Raw genomic sequence first — 11,569 nt, forward strand, 5'->3', positions numbered from 1 at the left:
TATGGTATATGCTTTTTCTCCCATCTCAGTTTAACAAAATGAGGTAAAAATGTATTTTTTACTTGAACTCTTTATGACAATAAAAAAGTACAGTTGAACACCGTTAATTGAAAATCATAGGGACCCAAAAATATTTAGGGATAACGATATTTCGGATTAACAACTTTCATAAAATTGACAGCGTTCGCGAATAATAGATGACGTGATATACTAAGTCGTGAAGATTGCAATTTCGGTTACACGTTACCAATATGATACATTCGGTTTGAGTGATATTTCGTATACAAAAATATTTGTTGATTTATTATGTACTAAATGACAAATAATTTTTTTTTTACTTCTTCATTAAAACATAAAACGTTTAAAACAAATTGACAGCACATGTATGCATTCGGAACATAGTACGGATTATTCGGTAGCGGGTTAAGTGAGCAATGCGTATTTTCGATTTATATTCATGTTGTGTTAACCAGAAATTATATACACACTACATCACCTAAATGAATTGCTAATTTTCTGACATCGATGATTGTAAAATACGCGTGCTCAATTTCATTCTTTAAGCGCTAATTGTGCTCCATTGTCACCCCAAGCCCATGCCCTAGTGTAATTGAAGTATGGTGTGAAAAACTATGACATGATAAGGTTCGAAATAAGAATTGATAAATAGGTGTGAAATACCAAATCGGGCCCGTAATTTTAACTTGGGAATAGCGATTAATTCGGACTAGCGATTTCGGGTTAAGGATTAAAAATTTAGTTAAACAAAGTAGGAGTAAAATCGGGACCAGAAAAAAAAACAGCGATCAATTCGGATAAACGGTGTTCGGAATAGCAGTGTTCAACTGTATTTAATACGGGTCTTTGTTTTATCTTTGCCCGAGGGCAAGATACTAATTTCCTGCATGGCCAAATTTTTTGATCTACTTATCTGAGGTAGGAGAAAAGTATGTCTATCAAATATTATCAGTCATATGTAATATAAATGAATTCAGCCTAGTTTTAAGTTGTATTTCTTCAGACAAACAAACCTTATCGAATCTGGCATTGTTTGCTGGTGTAACAATATTTTACCAAAATGCAATTAGTAATAAGAACTACATGAGTTATGAATGTTGACCCTTTGGTTTACTATGATTTATAATATACTTGTCAATCATCTTACACATATATCAACTTTAACACGTTTTCATGATGTAAGCTCATCTTTCTTAAACAGACGAGCTAAAACAAATGCAAGGAATATGGTCATAATAGGTACCCCATTTACTTCTAGGTTGATAAGATGCGGCATTTATGTATGTGGTTAGAGGCTGTGGAGTTTGTTATTTAAGTTGAAGCTATAAACATGCGCATATACATAATAATCATGAGAAATAACGAGCTTCATTGAATATAACTTATTTCCATGTAAAAAACGGTACCTTTGGTAGGGAAGCCCTTGCCCTTGCTGCTGTCTGTTCTGCCATTTTCACTCTTGAGCATTAGACTATTATTCTCTGCATACATTCTGTTTTGGTTTGCCTGAAATATATGTTCATGGCCTCAAAATTTGCCATATTTTTCTAAATCGACATAGAAAATATTGAATAAACATTTTAATAGTACAAAACATAATACTCTCTGAAAATGTGTATAGGCGTATATTCACAGAGAATGCATGTTCATTTTATGAATAATATTTATAGATAAGCATGTGTGCTTTCCTTTTTTTATGTTCTTTATAAGGTTGTTCATATATAAGAAATACTTGTTACAAAATAGAGGGCCTATGCTTATTTATTTACACTACATTAAAAGTTGAACACCGACAAGGTCTCTTAACAGAAATGGAAATATTACGATACAAAAAAAGACATGTCAATAATTAATCAAAATAGTTTAAAACATTTACCATTTTAAGCATTTAAGATTTAACGGCATATTACCTGCATATCTGCAATCTGCCTGTCTTTATTTACCAGTTTTTCTTTCAAATTCAGAATATCCCCTTGTAACTGAAAAATAAACAATTACAATTAAACCCTTATACTATTCAACAACATAATAATGTATGGAATTTCACATTTATCTCAAGTAGTCTTCACGCGTGTGAAAAGAAATTGCTTGTTATATTTGTATTTACAACTTATTGTGTGTGATTTTCCCAGCAAATTAAAAACATTTAAAACATTACTATATTGGCAATCCGGGTACTATACCTCATTTATTTGCCGCGTTTTAGCGATGCACTTCTTTTCGAGGTGATTGATATCGGGATATATGTTGCATCTCGCATCCCTGAAATACAACAAAGTATGGCAGCTCGTAGTGATAATCTGGGCAAAGAGATTGTTCACAGGTGTGCCTAAAATGTTATCATTCCTTGTAACACCATTTAACAATCCTCAAACCACTGATATTAATTTAGTTTTATACATCTAAATACAAAGAAATGGATGTTTGACATGGATTCATAGCAAACGCTACAGACGATCCATTTCAAAATCATGAAATATTTAAATAAATTGAAATAGTGATGACTAAAGAACAACTAGACAAATATAACATTAAAAAACTTCAGAAAAGATACCTAGTTGCGCTAATTAAATAAACAGAACAACAACAGGAAGTCCAATTATGTAAAAAAGATATTGCCAAAAATGCTGCATTAAAAAATACGAATTATTTGGTATTTGCCCGGCTTCCATGTGTCACTTTAAAAAGTCGTGATTAGGAAAGTGCAACTGTCACTTTTTTATAAGTATATGAGCCAGAGTCACAAAGCGTAACAGAACTGTAAACCACCTTGTGTCGTAATGCACCTGGGATTAAGGCTTAGGTTACTTTTACTATAAAAATGTTTTACTAATAAATAGTTAGACGACCTGAAGTAAGTTATAAGTTATTAAGAATGGGCGAAGTGAGCATACATTGAACAATTTTACCTTGAAATCTAACCATTTCAAGAACAGGGATCTGCTTTGCCTGAATCCTGGCTTCGTACCGGAAATAAACTGTTCTAACTTGCATTGAATGCTTTCATCATCTTCAAAGGAAACCTGTTTTGTGGAAAATTGTGAAAGATATTTATTTTAAACAAGATAAATATAATCATCACAACTAGTGCTTGTGAAAAGTTTTATATGATATTATCATTATAATTATTATTTTTAAAAAGGCGTTTATAAACTTTGCTAGGAAAATATGCGTGGCAAAACTTAGTTGCAAATTGCTCATATCAACTCATATAATACTTGATAAATGTTTAATTATAGCATTGCAATTTGTTGATAGAAAGATGATAATAAAAACTAATGTTGTTTGAAAAGCCAAACATAAATTATATGTTTTAAATTAGTAAAATGTGTAAGGAATGCAAATGTGGAACTTAGCGAAAATTGTTTGACAAAGGTATTTTTTACACTGTTTCATGAAGGCAGCAACTGTTTAAAAACTGTGCATCCGCTTTTACAAAGGGTTAAAGGCAATAACACCATAACAATCATATCTTTTTACAAATAAACAAAACTATAGTAGTATTTACCTTAATGCAACCAATGCTGCCACAATGAACATGCTTGATTACTCTTCCATTGAATTTTTGTTCTATAGTTTGGACGATATGACCATCAATACTCCACTTCATTGAAAATTCCATTTTACATGCATGCGCTTGCTCAGTGAACTTAGGAATGGAAAGGGCAGTGCGTATGCAAAATAAGACTTTCCCCTGCTAGCCACTGACACTGACGCGATGCAAGTTTGTTCAGCATAATGATGTATAACTAATTCTTGTGATCAGTTTGATTAGCATGGCATTGGGGTAATTTAAGATCTAGCACTCTTGTGGCTGGATAGTTAATGCCAAAATTTAATTGCCATTTACATCCCAGGGGCTTTGTGTCAAAGCCAACTGATTATAGTGCATTAAGTGCCTCGTTTAAGAAATGTTTTACCAATTTATATCATGGTGTAGTTAACTTGTGTGAAATATAAAGAATTCTTTAAAGATAACAATGTCTGTTTAACCGTAAACCATTTAAACTTTCTGATATGATGACGTCTTCGAAAAGGTGTATTTGTGTATAACTCATGAGAGTTGAGCTAATCGTGTTTAAATTAAATAAATCAAATCAATCATTAATATTCCAAGTAAAACATATTTTTATCAATTTCATTAAAATTAAACATGATGCAAATATACTTCAAAATACTTAAATAGCGTTCGTATTCTCTCTCATTGTTCGTAATCAATTAATATATGAAGTTTTATTGAGTCGCTCAAAATTTTGTAATTTCACTCACACAAAAATCGAAATGGACAGATTGCCGGGGAGACGGCTATTATTATCTAACCAGTTTTCTATTTTCAGTAATATATGCTTGTACATTGTTGTCGGCAAGTCAACCAGAACTTGACTTTACAAAGAGACGCATTTTTCAATCCTCAGACTGCAACTGAGTAGCATTTATCTGATGGAACGAAGTGAATGATTAAATAATTTAGGTGTTTATTATAGGTGTTATTGAGATTGGCAATTCAGTTAGCAAGTCATCCATCCTCCATAAATCCCCCAACTTTGGTCAATCCTGCAGTAAGAACAAACAGCGGTCTGCATAGGACTGTAGTAATTATTTCAACTATCATAATTTTACTACTATATACCAGCATGGATAATCAAATCAGCCAGTCACTAGTTTAACAGCGTAATAAACTATGATAGAGCAGGTTTGGTGGGAACTGACCCCTACTAACAAATGTTAGACTCTTTCTTGGAAATTGATAACTGTAGTATAAAAGGATGGTTTCTTTTAATGCATGTTAATTTTCTTTCATTATTTTGTCTGCTGTTATCACCGCGTTTTCATCATCGTACTGTTGTGTTTTCATCATCGTACTGTCTTGTATTTATCATCGTACAATCGTGTAATCATTATTGCACTATAGTGTTTTTATCATCGTACTATCGCGTTTTTTATTGAAGTACAATTGTATTTCCATCATCGCACTGTCATAGTTGTATTACAGAATAGCAGCATGAGCAAGCAAATAGTCAGAATAGAGATCACAATTGAGTAGTAATAGTAGTGGAAGTTGAAGTTGTTGTTGTAGTAGTAGTAGTAACAGTATCAGTAGCAGCAGCAACAGCAGGTAGTAGTAGTAGTAGGTAGTAGTAGTAGTAGTAGTAGTAGTAGTAGTAGTAGTAGTAGTAGTAGTAGTAGTAGTAGTAGAAGTAGTAGTAGCAGTAGCAGATCCAATAGCAGGAAGTGTTGTAGAAGTATTATTATTCATAAAAAGACAGGTGCTTTTATAAAGTAAATATGACGTTACGTCATTTTACTTCAGACTGTGCCATTTGCTTTAGGGCTGTGCTATCATTAGTTTTTTTCAAACGACCGATGAGTTTACGAGACGTTTCTTATACATCTGTATTATTTTCATCAAGTTTGACGCAATTATGATTGGAGATTTACAATGATGGTGATCGTATCCGATATTTTTTTCACATGAAGGGCAAATTATTTTATGTGCATGCGCACCGTAAGGCGATAGTATGATGGTAAAAACATGACAGAATGATGGTGAAAACGCGACAGTACGATTATTAAAACAAAACAATCAATGATGTAAATCCCACATACCCATGATGAAAACATGACAGTAAGAAAGTGAAAACATGACAGTACAATGACAAAAACATAACAGTACGATGACAAAAAGGCAGTAGTGCCATGCTGAAAACATGACATTCCGATGTTAAAAACATGACAGTACTATGGTGAAAACATGACAGTACATGACATTACCATGGTGGTAACATGACAGTACGATTGTGAAAACATGGCATTACCATGACAAAAACCTGACAGTACATTAGTGAAACATGACAGTACGATGGCAAAAAAAGGCAACAGTGCCATGGTGAAAACATGGCATTACGATAGTGAAAACAAGACAGTACGATGGAATAAACATGACATAACCGTGATGAAAACTTGACAGTACGATGGTGAAAACAAGACAGAATGATGGCTAAAAGGCGCAGTCCCATGATGAATAAAATACATTACGATGGTGAAACATAAAAGCAGGATGGTGAAAACATGACAGTACAATTGTGAAAACATGACAGTAAAATGATGAAAAGGAGACAGTATGATGGTGAAAAAAGACAGTACGATGGCGAAAAGGCGACAGTTCTATGAAGAAAACATGACAGTACGATAAAACATGACAGTACGATGGTGAAAACATGACAGTACGATGGTGAAAACATGACAGTACCATGATGGAAACATGATAGTACAATTGTGAAAACATGTAGTTACCATGAATGAATGAATGAATGAATGAATGAATGAATGAATGAATGAATGAATGAAAGTCTTTATTTACAGAGGGTAACCCAATTAGTGTAAACTAATCTTCCTTGGGGCCCTCTAAAGCAATATTTACATACATACAAATACATAATTATATAGCAATATAACAATCAGCATAACAAATTCAAAGTTAGCATTATTCATAAACATGATCAACATGATAACAATGTTACACAACAACATAATACATACATATGGTGGCAGAGGTTTAACTTACAGACTTACATATGGCCATATTTACAATTTTAGCTTTATGACTGTTGATTCGAATTTATCCACTTAGTATAATTTACTGTAAAACTTTTAATACTTTCGCGCTGTCTTATCTCATTTGGAATGTTATTCCATACTTTTACCCCAGAGTACGACATACTCCCTTTAAAAAGTTCTATATTTGGTTTGGGTATTAAAAAATCCGATTTATTTGAAGAACGTAAATGATTTGGACGCCTGACATTGTAATTGAACATATTTTGAATATATGACGGGACTGCATTTTGCGATACCCTGTACATAAATTTGGCTTTATGAAGTGAAACCCTCTGTTCAATATTAAGAGAATTAATTATATTCAAAGCCTCGCTTAAAGTGGTATATTGTTCACCTAGAATGATACGACATGCTCTTCGTTGTAATCGCACTAAAACCTGGATATTTGATTGTTTTGTACTACCCCAAATGATACTACAATAGTCAAGATGTGGTTGGACATAGGCTTTGTAAAACATTATTCTATAATTAACAGGAATAAATACTTTAATTCTTGATAATAGCCACAAATTACTAGATATTTTCTTCCTAAGAAATTTTATATGCGTATCCCATTTAAGGTTTTCATTTATATATATGCCAATAATTTTATCACCTGTTGTGATTTCCAGATTTAAGTCTTTATATTTCAAATTTAGAGGTTGATTAACTAATTTTGTCCGCTTCTGGGGTGTCGTTATCAATATTACTTTTGTTTTTGAAGCATTTAATACCATACCATTGTTTAGACACCATGTACTGACGTTATTCAAAGCAGCTTGTAAATTCATTTCAACTTCAAATTTAGATTTATTTGTGTCATATATTGTAGTATCATCTGCATACATATCAACGTTTGAAACATTATCCTGTACATACATAGGCAAGTCATTTATGAATAAATAAATAAAAGAGGCCCTAGAATAGACCCTTGCGGGACCCCGCATGTCGTAATTTGCTTATCAGAGAGAACACCGTTTAAGTTCACCGCTTGAGTTCTATTTGTAAAATAAGACTTGAACCATTTAATAGTATTATCTCCACATTTGTAAATTTGTATTTTTTTAATAGTATTTCGTTGGAACATAAATCGAATGCTTTAGAAAAATCTAACATAACAACGCCTACAAATTCTCCATCATTTAAAGCTGTTAACCATTTATCTATCATACATACTAATGCGGTTTCGCAGCTATGTTTTTTTCTAAATCCACTTTGGGATTTACATAATAATTTATAATGATTAAGGTAATTAACAAATGAATCATGCACATGTTTTTCAATCAATTTTGAAAGAGTAGGTAAAATTGATATTGGCCTATAGTTATTCACATCATTTGATGAACCTTTTTTAAATAAAGGATTAACTTTGGCGCATTTCCATTCATCTGGGAAAACACCTTGTTTTATACTACAATTTATAACATACGTAAGACTATTTGATATAACATCGGCTGATAATTTTAAAAGTGTTGGCCCTATTTGGTCAAGTCCTGTAGCTTTGGATACATCTAAATTATTTAACATTTTACGCGTTTGGGATTCCGTAATCAGAGGAATGTGAAAATATATATGATCAGGAACTTTTGTTTTTACAAAATCATTTACTTTATTAAAATTTGAAGTTGGAATAGGTTCTTTTAAGTTAGCTGCTACGTTTACAAAAAAGTTATTAAAAGTATTTGCAATATCTTGGTTATCAGTAATATCTATTCCATCTTTATGAATGTTTTTTATTAAATTACAGTTGTTTGTCTTTTTTGTAGACGCACCATGTTCTTTAAATATTTTCCAAACTGTTTTAGGGTCTGATTTTCCTTCCTCAATTTTTCTTTTATAAGATTCTTTTTTAGAATTATCTATCAATGTACAAATTTTATTTCTTGAAACTCTGTAGTTATCCATATCATTTTTAGCCTTAAATTTATCACGTTTTTTAATTTCATCTAAAATATCAGGTGTAAACCAATCTGGTTGTTTTATGTGTTTAACTCTGTGAAATCTAATTGGGACGTGATTATCTACAACACTTGAAAAATTAGATACCCAAGTGTGAAGTACTTCATTAGTATCAGTGTTGTTTAGATTACCCCAGGGGATTCTGATAAGATCTGATAAAAATGACTCCTCTGAAAATGACCTAAATGATCTGTATTTTATAAAATTATGTGAATTGATTTTTTCTTTATAATTTAACTTTTTTGTACATAGGATCGGATAATGATCGCTAATTCCTATTTTGGGCACGCTTACATTACATATATTTTGATCACAATTAGTATAAATGTGGTCTATTAAAGTTTTTGAAGTTGAACATTCACGCGTCGGCTGCTTAATTAACTGTTTTAATCCTAGTGATAAAATATAGCTAGACCATTCATCATTTATTTTGGAATTTAATAAATCTCGATTTATATCGCCTAAAATTATTATTTCTTTTTCTTCAAGTTGAACATTTTCTATATGAGTGTCAAATATTTCTTTCCATGCAACTTTAGATTCTGGATGCCTGTAAAGTGAACCAATTAAAAAAGATTTACATTTTGTTGGCATAATTTCTAACCAAATTATTTCTATATCATCTCCTTCTAAATCTATTCGTCGTATGCAATTTACGTTTTGTTTTACATATACTGCCAAACCTCCACCGCCATTGAATAAACGGTCGCGACGAAAAGGTACTTGATATCCATCTATATGAAATGTTTCAGTTTTATGGTTTTCATTGAATTTCGTTTCACTTATACCCATTATATCTATTTTGTTTTTCTTAGATGTTAGCATTAATTGTAATTCATCAAATTTAGAAGACAGTCCAGCTACGTTTAAATGACCGATGGTTAAACCTTTTTTATTATTTAATCCTAAATTAGTTAAATTTATGTGTTCCGAAATATTTAAGATAGTAGCGTTAGAGTTTTGAACGTCATTGTCATCGTTTATATTATATATACATGTATTCATATTATCATTTAAACAGCTTTTACTCTGGGAAAATAAGTCACAGTTACAGTTAGTTCCATTGCATGTGTCACAAATGTTTTGCAGAATTGCGAAATAATTTGCACTTTCTATGCCACAGGAAACGGCTTCTTTGCCGAATTCCTAATTCCAACATTTGTCAGATTTATGGCCAATCAGACCGCAATACCAGCACGTTATTGGTTGTTTGTGTCTACATTCGTGAGTCTGGTGGTTGCTTTCAAAACAATTTAAACATCGATCATCGTCCATTCTTGTACTGCCAGTTCGCCTAACATTTCGATTACCACGGTAGTTATTTGCCGCACGTGGTGGATATACACATTTCGTAAAGTCATAAACTATGTGAATGACTTCATTGATTGTTCCCAGAATCCGTTTGATCCCCGAATTTGACGGATGAATATGGTCAGTGAAATTATAGAAACGCATAATGAGTTGTCCGTTTCTATCGTAAAACGACCTTAAATTATCCACATATTCGATTCCATGATGTAATGTTAACCGTTCGATGATCATGTTGACAGCTGTAACGTCAACATCCCCGCGCGGTGCCAACTTTGAAAGAATAACTTTGATATTTGGATTTCGAGATTTAATTATGGCTATCAGTTGATCATACTGTTCTTCTAGAAGATCGTGATCCGCATTTCCAGAAATATCGTTTCCTCCGATGTAAATGAGAATGCATTCAAAGTTCATAATATCGAATAATTCAATATCTCTAAGTAATGTTTTCACAGTGGCTCCTGAAACAGAATGTTTGTGTACGTAGGAATGTAAACCCTTCATATTTATTCTGTTGAAAATTGAATCACCCATTAAAATAATATTTTTATTTGGTGATTGAGAGTGGTCTCGTGTAGGACTTCTGAATTGGTCGTGTCGTCTTGTAGGTGCGGTTTCATCACACACAGGCGGCAGGTCATGGTAACATGTTCCAGGGTCGGAGCTTGGTCTATTTATCACCACTTCAATTTTGCGTGCCTGATTGTGATTAGTGGCCATTTTCAAAGACGGTTTTTCCGCCGTTTGTATTTTCTGTGTCAATTTAACAGTTTTGCTTCCATTATTCTTTCGCTGAGTTGTGTTTTGCTGTTGGTTATTTTGCAAGCAGGTTTCGTTCCCTGTCAAGATCTGACTATAAGTTTTTGTTTTTTTTCCAAGTTCGGAGTTTTCACCTTCTGTCGTATCCGATATATTGCGAGCACATCCAATTTGAGGCATAGTAGCAGATTTCTCGATCAAAGAGTCTATTTTCAAGTTGCATTGTTCCACTTGACCCTGTAGGTTTAAACTCACTTGCTGCAACAAATGAATTTGACTTTTTATTTCCTTCAACAGCATTTGATTATGTAACCCTTGTTCATATGTTATGTCATTTCGTGTCAAATTTCCATCACATAGTCTTTTGTGTACAGGTGTCGATGTCTGATTTAGAGGCAGTTCTTTGTTTGTTTCATGAAACGAAAGTCCTTGGTCAGAGTTTGTTTTCGAGGTTACAGGTGTCGATACACCAGTCAGTAGCGATTGACTATTTTCAGGATACACATTACAATTGTGTGGCAAACTGATTAATGGCGAGGAGTTCAGAGATGTAAAGTCCTGTCTCGTTTTTGGAACCACCATACGTGATGTCGGAATAATTAATAACGACTGGCTAGCCTCTGAAGAGAAAGATTCGTCATGGATAGTAGCATCATCTTGTTGCTCATATTTGCTTTGAGATTGGGACATAGTGTAATTCAGCGTAGAATTGTCATCGGTAGTGGCATAACTGTTTTTACTGTTGCTGCTATGTCGCCAAAAGTTGAAAGATACGTCTTCGTCTATCTTTTCCATGATGTCAGTAGTAAACAATCTCAGTATTGTTGTGATCTTTAAATAGAACCAGGCATAAAGAGCCTTCTATGAATTCGTACATGACAAAAACATGACAGTGCGTTAGTGAAAACATGACAGTAAGATGGCG

The sequence above is a fragment of the Mya arenaria genome, chromosome 15, assembly GCF_026914265.1.
Source record: "Mya arenaria isolate MELC-2E11 chromosome 15, ASM2691426v1".
Lineage (NCBI taxonomy): Eukaryota > Metazoa > Mollusca > Bivalvia > Myida > Myidae > Mya > Mya arenaria.